Here is a 10,407-nt window from a genome sequence, read left to right on the forward strand (position 1 = left end):
GCAATCATTGTCACATGTCTTTATTCAGTGTGCTACATCACCACAGGCATTACCTAATTGCTTTATAAGATCTGTGGCATATATATATATATATATATATATATATATATATATATATATATATATATATATATATATATATATATATAATTAAGTCCAGACTCTTTAAAAGATTTATTACTAATACAACCTGTAAGAGAGATCTGGACCCTGACGATGCTGGGGGTTAGGGTAATCTTAACCCTTTGGAAGGTCAACATAGCTAAACTCCAAGAAATCGCAACCCAACGACAAACATGATTCAGGTTTTCAAATTTAATCTGTTGTATGTTAATGGCAGTGGCAATTTTATCCCTCACTATCTTTCGCATGGATTCCTGCAAAAAAAAAAAAAAAAAAATGTGCTATCAATGAAGCAGGTCAAAATGAAAGCAGTTTCATATACACAATCAGAAGTACACTGTCTGAGCACATTTTTATTTTATTCATTTTATACAATTCAAGGATTTGTTGACAGTATGTTTAATTATACAACATTGTTACATGATCCCAAAGCAAAAAAACAATGAGAATACTAAACTAAGGACACTAGCACTAATTTTAAAAATGAAGAAAATTGTTAAAATCCTCACATATTTCCTCACCTTCCCCATTACCAGCGTTGATTATGTGGCTGAGAAAAAAGTAAATATTCAGTTATTACACGATGACGGTTTGTTTCCTTGCATTGGGATTACTGCTACTCAGTCAGCAGACATGGATTCCTAACAGAGCAAGCTATTTATTAAATATCGCCTCCAGCTAAAGTCAGATTTCTGTCAAACTTAATGCAGCTCAATGAACATGTGCTTTTGAAATAATTAAATACAAAGGCAGATGAATATTACACTAGTTTATGTACTTTACGTGACGCTAATGCTGGCCAGCATGCTATGCTAAACCAGACGTTGCCATACAACATTTATTGCTAGCTTAATAGAAGCAAAGAAAGAGTGCATCCTTGTGAGTTATGTAAAAATGTTATTCTTTAAGATTTTCTTCCTTCTAGTGGTACACTAAATTAATTACAACCAACATCGTTAACCGCGTAATAACAACTACGGAATCTGCGGAGTATCATAAATGCGACAATGTAAACATGTCCTCCATGTATCTGGTACCAAGCTACTGCTAACAGCTAATAGCTGCGGTCACTTTTCTGAAGTTGCTTGTAAATTCCATGAGTCGCATTTTTTTGGCTCGTTTCTGAATGTGCAGTCGCTTATTTGGGCTCTAAAATAAACAACTATAAAGAAGAGTAAAGAGACCTACTCGTGCTGCAGCAGCTGGCTGATATTACTCCACTCATTGTTATATTTAATTAACTTACCTGTCCAGCAGAAAGCTGCAACCTCTGCATCCGTTTTGGTGCACTGCCACCAATTTATAAATTACTAATTCTAAGTTATCAGAACACTTTCAATTCTGATGTGATGTTATTAGACTTTACCAGAATATGCATTTAAAGCCAAATTAGTTACACACTGTCCTTTTAAGCTATCAAACTGCATGATTTTGTAAAGATTACTTAGTTGCCGCTCGCTTTACTGTGTAACCTGCCGTTGTCTTTCCCCTGGTTATAACCACTCACTTTATTTGAGCATATGAGAAATATTTCGGTTGAGAATCTCTCAGTGATTTTTGAGTTCTGAAAACATGACCTGCTGTGCTGTTTGGACCACAGTTTGTCGCTTCAGTCAGCACAGCATGTTCATGTTTTCAGAACTCAAAAATCACTGAGAGATTCTCAACCAAAAGATTTCTGACATGCTCAGATAAAAGTTTATGTTTTTCAAAAATAAAAAATTCTCACTTCAAAATCAAAATAAGTGATCTGAAATTTAAAAAAGGTTTTGCAAACACGTTTCATTGCAGTTTATAATCTAAAACATTTTTGACCAACATTACTTTTTGTTTGATTGGATAATAAAAGGTTTTGATAAAAAAATAAGTATGTTATTTTATTGTGACTTTTTTTCATTGAATAAAAAAAAAGAAAAAAATCCTTTCATATCATTTAACCTTTTTCAGCATTATGATCAATGTGAGAGCCCAGAACTGAGCTGTACAATTTCTCTGGCTTGTTTAGATTAAATATGTCAAATTAAAGTTTTTGTCTCCAAAGTAATTTCTCACTAAAGAAGTCAACAAGAAAAGAAGGCCGCTTCTCCCGGGTAAAGGAACAGCTGAAAGGGGGTACAAAATCATAAATAAACCAGATGTGCTGGAAAACAACGTTTGGTGACTGACTGATATCCGCCAGGTTAAAGTGACCATGATTCTATGAAGACCTTGATTCTCTGGGAGATTAAAAACCAACACGAAAGTATATAGAAAAAAACTCCACAAGACCAAGTTTACTTTTTTATTTTGTATGTTTCTTCAAGTAAAATATTAAAAATAAAGCCAAGCAACAACATTGACATGATTATGTGTCATTTTACCAACAAATCAATGAGAAATCATTTGACTTTGGGATCTACCTCTCTGGCATCCATGCGCTGTTTTCAGGACGACCTCTCCAAGATGGTGGACCTTATTTTATGCGCCTGAACCATAGTGCAGGGTTCACGCTTTATATATCTATGTTCTTACATACCACATACACGGCTCACGGTCTCCATCTAGTGGACAACTTCGAAAAGACACAATTCTGGAAAATTACCAAGCAGACATTGGCGCTCGTATTGTAAAAATAAGCAGCCTTAAAATCAACCTTTCAGAAGTGTCGCAGAGATTACTTCACCATTGTAAAGGAAACACGCTCTATTATTTTTATAAACATAAACTATATACATTTGTTAACTAAAGAACAAAAATTAGCTTCAATTATACCATTTAAAACCAAACTATGTCAAACATTTACAACAAGGCATAAAATGAAAATGTTCTAAGTAGAAAAATATTAAGTGAGTCCATTCCGCTCTCCAACTTGCATATTTAACTTTCCAGTTGGCTCTATATGAAATACATCACATATTTAATGTCATTTGTGGAGACTCCTGGTGTAAACAGTAACTTAAAGGTCCCTGGAGACCAGAAAATCATACCTAATCATGCGCCATTTTGTTATTGCAGGACATTTAACAGGTTTTGCATCATTAGTTAACCTCACTTTGTCATTTTGTCTCTGGATTAAGGAAAGAGGTTGTTCTACTGCCTCTTTCCTAAACACAAACACAACACGAAACACAAAATGCATTGAGTTTCTACATCCCTCAGTTTAAAGTCGGAGTTTAAAGATACACATTATGTTGCTACACTAAAACTTTTAAACACTGAAAGCTGAGCAACAGCAAGGCAACAGTTGTTCCAGTTACTTTCAATGCTCAAAAAAGTAATATTCAAAGGGTTTTCCATAGATGCTTCTTCGTAAAAACGATGTCCCTTAACTTTGCTTGCTTTATCTGAAGAAGATAAGTTGCTGGTTCTTGTTTGTTTTAACACGAGGAGTCTTGTTAACTGTGCCGTGTTCAAAAGTATAAGTTGATCCTAAGACTTCAGGCAAGTTTCCAGCAAAGAATTTCATTCAGAAGAAGAAACTTGACAAATTAGCTCATCAGATGCATGTTAGAGGGACATGTTCTCCAACAGGGACAGTTTTTGTTGTAGACTTTTGTGTGCATCCTGAAATACAAATTAAATATTCATAAAAGTTGATACAACAATCCCAAAATATACACAGATTACTGTGTGTTGTCCTGAAATACGTGGTAAACTAATTACATTTAGATAAAGGTCAGTGTAGAAGGTTACAGTAAAAAAAAAAAGTAAGCTTTGCAGTATAAGTCATCTGCAATTCTCTGCCACAGCTAAACATCAAGATCTTATGAAAGAATGATTTGTTCTTATAGTGACTTCATAATGGGCGGGGAAACTTAAAAGAGAGCTCCAAGCACAACAACCAAATTGTTGTTTTATTGTATTCCATTCAAAAATACTTTATAAGTCCCAAAAGGAAAATAAATGTCATTGTAATTCATATTATGCAGGTTTATTCAACGAGTTGTCGTAGACGGCTGCAGGCAGGAAGGGTCTCCTGTACTGGGCAGTCTCACAGCGGTTCTGGAGAAGCCTCTGACTGAAGACTCTGTTGTTGTATGACGGTCTGATGAAGAGGAGGGTCAGAGTTGTCCGTAATATTCTTAATTTTATAAAGAAACCGTCTCTGCACAGTCATCTACAGCTGTTCTGGTTCCGCGAGCGAGTTATTTTTAGAATAGTAACCTCACGATGACGTCACATCACGTGGTACGCAGTAGGGCAAGCTTGCATAGTCCGCCGTTGTTTTGCTGTAAAAGAGACGTGCGTTACCCATGGTTTTACTCGGTAAACGACTGCTTTTTCCAAATCTAAGACCATGGTTTTTAAACATTGTTGCTATGGAACGTGCAACAGCGACTCGAGGTACGCTGATCGGCCGCATATGAAGGATGTTTTCTTCAAGACTGCCAAGGAGAAATGTGCGCGCTGGGTACACCGGTGCGGTCAGCCTACACAACAGTTCAACCCGGAAAAAGTTACCAAATTCACCTAAATATGTAACAAGCATTTTGTTGGAGGAAAGGGCACAACCGAAGAACATCCTGACCCAATTCCAGCGACATCAAGTAGTGAACAGGTAAGAGTAGTTTGGTGGCCGACATGTTAATAAAGTAGCGCCTGCTACCATGATAGCATATAGGCTATCATGGTAGCAGGCGCTAACATGATACCCTGCTACCAGGATAGCCTACTCAAAAACATTTCAAGTAAGACAAACATTAAACATATACCGATGCCTGGATGGTGATTACAAACAAAAAAACGGCCGACGACGCCATGACCGCCGCGCAGGAAAAAAAAAAAAAAAAAAAACTTACCGTTCGATCGATTCGGCCCAGTTTCTGGTCTTTCTAAGCCCTCGACACTCAAGCCATCGTTTGAGCTGAAGGTTAGTGTGTTCTTCGACAGTGCGACCAGTAATCCGTGCGCCTGGGACATCGTCTTGGGAAAGTTTATTGGCTGCAAAGTCGGTCATATCGCTGTTTCTGTTGTGCGTGTAATAGATGGTTGCTACGGGCGTTCTCTACCTGTATGCCCTACCTAAGCGGCAAAAGGGCCGTTGCTCTTGAGACAGTGATGTCACGTGCGCGGTACGCTATTAGGGCTTCCCTCAATGTCAAAGTGAGAGTTCTGTTTTCGGTTCTGTGACCCCACAAACACTTGGCAGGAGGCTAAGAAATGACCCATCAGGGCTCCATGGCACCACAAACCGATGCAAAATGACATAATGAGGTGTCAAACTTTGATTTTTCGCCGTTCCTTGCCCCTGTCGAGCACAGAAGAAGTACATCTAGAGAGTCAGGGTGGCCGAGAGGTCTAAGGCGCTGCGTTCAGGTCGCAGTCTCCACTGGAGGCGTGGGTTCGAATCCCACTCCTGACACACTCTGCTTCTTACTCTGTTGGTAGGCAGTATTTGAACAGCTCATGTAAAAGGACAGATCAAAATAGTCTCTGATTTGGAGTGTTTTTCTGTTAACATGGTATGTTCAAGTTTGTCCACGTCTACACAAGATGGATATATCAAGGTGCAACTCATAAGTGTAAACATGTGGCATTTAGCACACTTTCTCACTCTCTTTCATCAATATCACTCTTTTTCTGGGCCTAAGTGGGGGATGAGCGACTGAGCCGAGGGACACCAAGGGACACAAAGGAGCATGCAGAGGAAGTGGATTAGGGCTTCCCTCAATGTCAAAGTGAGAGTTCTGTTTTCGGTTCTGTGACCCCACAAACACTTGGCAGGAGGCTAAGAAATGACCCATCAGGGCTCCATGGCACCACAAACCTATGCAAAATGGCATAATGAGGTGTCAAACTTTGATTTTTCGCCGTTCCTTGCCCCTGTCGAGCACAGAAGAAGTGCATCTAGATAGTCAGGGTGGCCGAGAGGTCTAAGGCGCTGCGTTAAGGTCGCAGTCTCCACTGGAGGCGTGGGTTCGAATCCCACTCCTGACAGAATCTGCTTCTTACTCTGTTGGTAGGCAGTATTTGAACAGCTCATGTAAAAGGACAGATCAAAATAGTCTCTGATTTGGAGTGTTTTTCTGTTAACATGGTATGTTCAAGTTTGTCCACGTCTACACAAGATGGATATATCAAGGTGCAACTCATAAGTGTAAACATGTGGCATTTAGCACACTTTCTCACTCTCTTTCATCAATATCACTCTTTTTCTGGGCCTAAGTCGGAGATGAGCGACTGGGCCGAGGGACACCAAGGGACACAAAGGAGCATGCAGAGAAAGTGGATTAGGGCTTCCCTCAATGTCAAAGTGAGAGTTCTGTTTTCGGTTCTGTGACCCCACAAACACTTGGCAGGAGGCTAAGAAATGACCCATCAGGGCTCCATGGCACCACAAACCTATGCAAAATGGCATAATGAGGTGTAAAACTTTGATTTTTCGCCGTTCCTTGCCCCTGTCGAATACAGAAGAAGTGCATCTAGAGAGTCAGGGTGGCGGAGAGGTCTAAGGCGCTGCGTTAAGGTCGCAGTCTCCACTGGAGGCGTGGGTTCGAATCCCACTCCTGACAGAATCTGCTTCTTACTCTGTTGGTAGGCAGTATTTGAACAGCTCATGTAAAAGGACAGATCAAAATAATCTCTGATTTGGAGTGTTTCTCTGTTAACATGGTATGTTCAAGTTTGTCCATGTCTACACAAGATGGATATATCAAGGTGCAACTCATAAGTGTATACAAGTGGCATTTAGCACACTTTCTGACTCTCTTCCATCAATATCACTCTTTTTCTGGGCCTAAGTGGGGGATGAGCGACTGGGCCGAGGGACACCAAGGGACACAAAGGAGCAGGCAGAGGAAGTGGATTAGGGCTTCCCTCAATGTCAAAGTGAGAATTCTGTTTTCGGTTCTGTGACCCCACAAACACTTGGCAGGAGGCTAAGAAATGACCCATCAGGGCTCCATGGCACCACAAACCTATGCAAAATGACATAATGAGGTGTCAAACTTTGATTTTTCGCCGTTCCTTGCCCCTGTCGAGCACAGAAGAAGTGCATCTAGGGAGTCAGGGTGGCCGAGAGGTCTAAGGCGCTGCGTTCAGGTCGCAGTCTCCACTGGAGGCGTGGGTTCGAATCCCACTCCTGACAGAATCTGCTTCTTACTCTGTTGGTAGGCAGTATTTGAACAGCTCATGTAAAAGGACAGATCAAAATAGTCTCTGATTTGGAGTGTTTTTCTGTTAACATGGTATGTTCAAGTTTGTCCACGTCTACACAAGATGGATATATCAAGGTGCAACTCATAAGTGTAAACATGTGGCATTTAGCACACTTTCTCACTCTCTTTCATCAATATCACTCTTTTTCTGGGCCTAAGTCGGAGATGAGCGACTGGGCCGAGGGACACCAAGGGACACAAAGGAGCATGCAGAGAAAGTGGATTAGGGCTTCCCTCAATGTCAAAGTGAGAGTTCTGTTTTCGGTTCTGTGACCCCACAAACACTTGGCAGGAGGCTAAGAAATGACCCATCAGGGCTCCATGGCACCACAAACCTATGCAAAATGGCATAATGAGGTGTAAAACTTTGATTTTTCGCCGTTCCTTGCCCCTGTCGAGCACAGAAGAAGTGCATCTAGAGAGTCAGGGTGGCCGAGAGGTCTAAGGCGCTGCGTTAAGGTCGCAGTCCCAAAAGGAAAATAAATGTCATTGTAATTCATATTATGCAGGTTTATTCAACGAGTTGTCGTAGACGGCTGCAGGCAGGAAGGGTCTCCTGTACTGGGCAGTCTCACAGCGGTTCTGGAGAAGCCTCTGACTGAAGACTCTGTTGTTGTATGACGGTCTGATGAAGAGGAGGGTCAGAGTTGTCCGTAATATTCTTAATTTTATAAAGAAACCGTCTCTGCACAGTCATCTACAGCTGTTCTGGTTCTGTCCGCAGGAAAGAACCACCTTTATTTATCAGCTTGTTGAGCTTTTCCACGTCTACTCAAGGTGCAACTCATAAGTGTAAACAAGTGGCATTTAGGACTTTTTCTGACTCTCTTCCACCAATAGTCAATATCACTCTTTTTCTGGGCCTAAGTGGGGGATGAGCGACTGGCCCGAGGGACACCAAGGGAGACAAAAGACCATGCAGAGGAAGTGAATAGCGTACCGCGAGCGAGTTATTTTTAGAATAGTAACCTCACGATGACGTCACATCACGTGGTACGCAGTAGGGCAAGCTTGCATAGTCCGCCGTTGTTTTGCTGTAAAAGAGACGTGCGTTACCCATGGTTTTACTCGGTAAACGACTGCTTTTTCCAAATCTAAGACCATGGTTTTTAAACATTGTTGCTATGGAACGTGCAACAGCGACTCGAGGTACGCTGATCGGCCGCATATGAAGGATGTTTTCTTCAAGACTGCCAAGGAGAAATGTGCGCGCTGGGTACACCGGTGCGGTCAGCCTACACAACAGTTCAACCCGGAAAAAGTTACCAAATTCACCTAAATATGTAACAAGCATTTTGTTGGAGGAAAGGGCACAACCGAAGAACATCCTGACCCAATTCCAGCGACATCAAGTAGTGAACAGGTAAGAGTAGTTTGGTGGCCGACATGTTAATAAAGTAGCGCCTGCTACCATGATAGCATATAGGCTATCATGGTAGCAGGCGCTAACATGATACCCTGCTACCAGGATAGCCTACTCAAAAACATTTCAAGTAAGACAAACATTAAACATATACCGATGCCTGGATGGTGATTACAAACAAAAAAACGGCCGACGACGCCATGACCGCCGCGCAGGAAAAAAAAAAAAAAAAAAAACTTACCGTTCGATCGATTCGGCCCAGTTTCTGGTCTTTCTAAGCCCTCGACACTCAAGCCATCGTTTGAGCTGAAGGTTAGTGTGTTCTTCGACAGTGCGACCAGTAATCCGTGCGCCTGGGACATCGTCTTGGGAAAGTTTATTGGCTGCAAAGTCGGTCATATCGCTGTTTCTGTTGTGCGTGTAATAGATGGTTGCTACGGGCGTTCTCTACCTGTATGCCCTACCTAAGCGGCAAAAGGGCCGTTGCTCTTGAGACAGTGATGTCACGTGCGCGGTACGCTATTAGGGCTTCCCTCAATGTCAAAGTGAGAGTTCTGTTTTCGGTTCTGTGACCCCACAAACACTTGGCAGGAGGCTAAGAAATGACCCATCAGGGCTCCATGGCACCACAAACCGATGCAAAATGACATAATGAGGTGTCAAACTTTGATTTTTCGCCGTTCCTTGCCCCTGTCGAGCACAGAAGAAGTACATCTAGAGAGTCAGGGTGGCCGAGAGGTCTAAGGCGCTGCGTTCAGGTCGCAGTCTCCACTGGAGGCGTGGGTTCGAATCCCACTCCTGACACACTCTGCTTCTTACTCTGTTGGTAGGCAGTATTTGAACAGCTCATGTAAAAGGACAGATCAAAATAGTCTCTGATTTGGAGTGTTTTTCTGTTAACATGGTATGTTCAAGTTTGTCCACGTCTACACAAGATGGATATATCAAGGTGCAACTCATAAGTGTAAACATGTGGCATTTAGCACACTTTCTCACTCTCTTTCATCAATATCACTCTTTTTCTGGGCCTAAGTGGGGGATGAGCGACTGAGCCGAGGGACACCAAGGGACACAAAGGAGCATGCAGAGGAAGTGGATTAGGGCTTCCCTCAATGTCAAAGTGAGAGTTCTGTTTTCGGTTCTGTGACCCCACAAACACTTGGCAGGAGGCTAAGAAATGACCCATCAGGGCTCCATGGCACCACAAACCTATGCAAAATGGCATAATGAGGTGTCAAACTTTGATTTTTCGCCGTTCCTTGCCCCTGTCGAGCACAGAAGAAGTGCATCTAGATAGTCAGGGTGGCCGAGAGGTCTAAGGCGCTGCGTTAAGGTCGCAGTCTCCACTGGAGGCGTGGGTTCGAATCCCACTCCTGACACAATCTGCTTCTTACTCTGTTGGTAGGCAGTATTTGAACAGCTCATGTAAAAGGACAGATCAAAATAGTCTCTGATTTGGAGTGTTTTTCTGTTAACATGGTATGTTCAAGTTTGTCCACGTCTACACAAGATGGATATATCAAGGTGCAACTCATAAGTGTAAACAAGTGGCATTTAGCACACTTTCTGACTCTCTTCCATCAATATCACTCTTTTTCTGGCCTAAGTGGGGGATGAGCGACTGGCCCGAGGACACCAAGAGCCATGACAAAGAACCATGCAGAAAGTGGATTAGGGCTTCCCCCAATGTCAAAGTGAGAGGTCTGTTTCGGTTCTGTGACCCCCAAACACTTGCAGGAGGCTAAGAAATGACCCATCAGGGCTCCCATTGCACCACAAACCTAT

The 10,407-nt window shown here is 42.1% G+C and overlaps 6 non-coding genes across 6 annotated transcripts; all 6 read left to right on the top strand.

Moving 5' to 3' along the window:
• Positions 1–5,381: 5,381 nt before the first annotated feature.
• On the top strand, positions 5,382–5,464 carry trnal-cag. Its single transcript has one exon. It is a non-coding gene; the product is annotated as a tRNA-Leu (tRNA).
• Positions 5,465–5,956: 492 nt separating this feature from the next.
• trnal-aag lies at positions 5,957–6,039 on the top strand. Its single transcript has one exon. It is a non-coding gene; the product is annotated as a tRNA-Leu (tRNA).
• Positions 6,040–6,531: 492 nt separating this feature from the next.
• On the top strand, positions 6,532–6,614 carry trnal-aag. The gene has a single exon. It is a non-coding gene; the product is annotated as a tRNA-Leu (tRNA).
• Positions 6,615–7,106: 492 nt separating this feature from the next.
• On the top strand, positions 7,107–7,189 carry trnal-cag. Its single transcript has one exon. It is a non-coding gene; the product is annotated as a tRNA-Leu (tRNA).
• A 2,154-nt stretch (positions 7,190–9,343) lies between these two features.
• trnal-cag lies at positions 9,344–9,426 on the top strand. The gene has a single exon. It is a non-coding gene; the product is annotated as a tRNA-Leu (tRNA).
• Positions 9,427–9,918: 492 nt separating this feature from the next.
• trnal-aag lies at positions 9,919–10,001 on the top strand. Its single transcript has one exon. It is a non-coding gene; the product is annotated as a tRNA-Leu (tRNA).
• The last annotated feature ends 406 nt before the right edge of the window (positions 10,002–10,407 follow it).

The sequence above is a fragment of the Fundulus heteroclitus genome, unplaced genomic scaffold (genome assembly GCF_011125445.2).
Source record: "Fundulus heteroclitus isolate FHET01 unplaced genomic scaffold, MU-UCD_Fhet_4.1 scaffold_154, whole genome shotgun sequence".
Classification (NCBI taxonomy): domain Eukaryota; kingdom Metazoa; phylum Chordata; class Actinopteri; order Cyprinodontiformes; family Fundulidae; genus Fundulus; species Fundulus heteroclitus.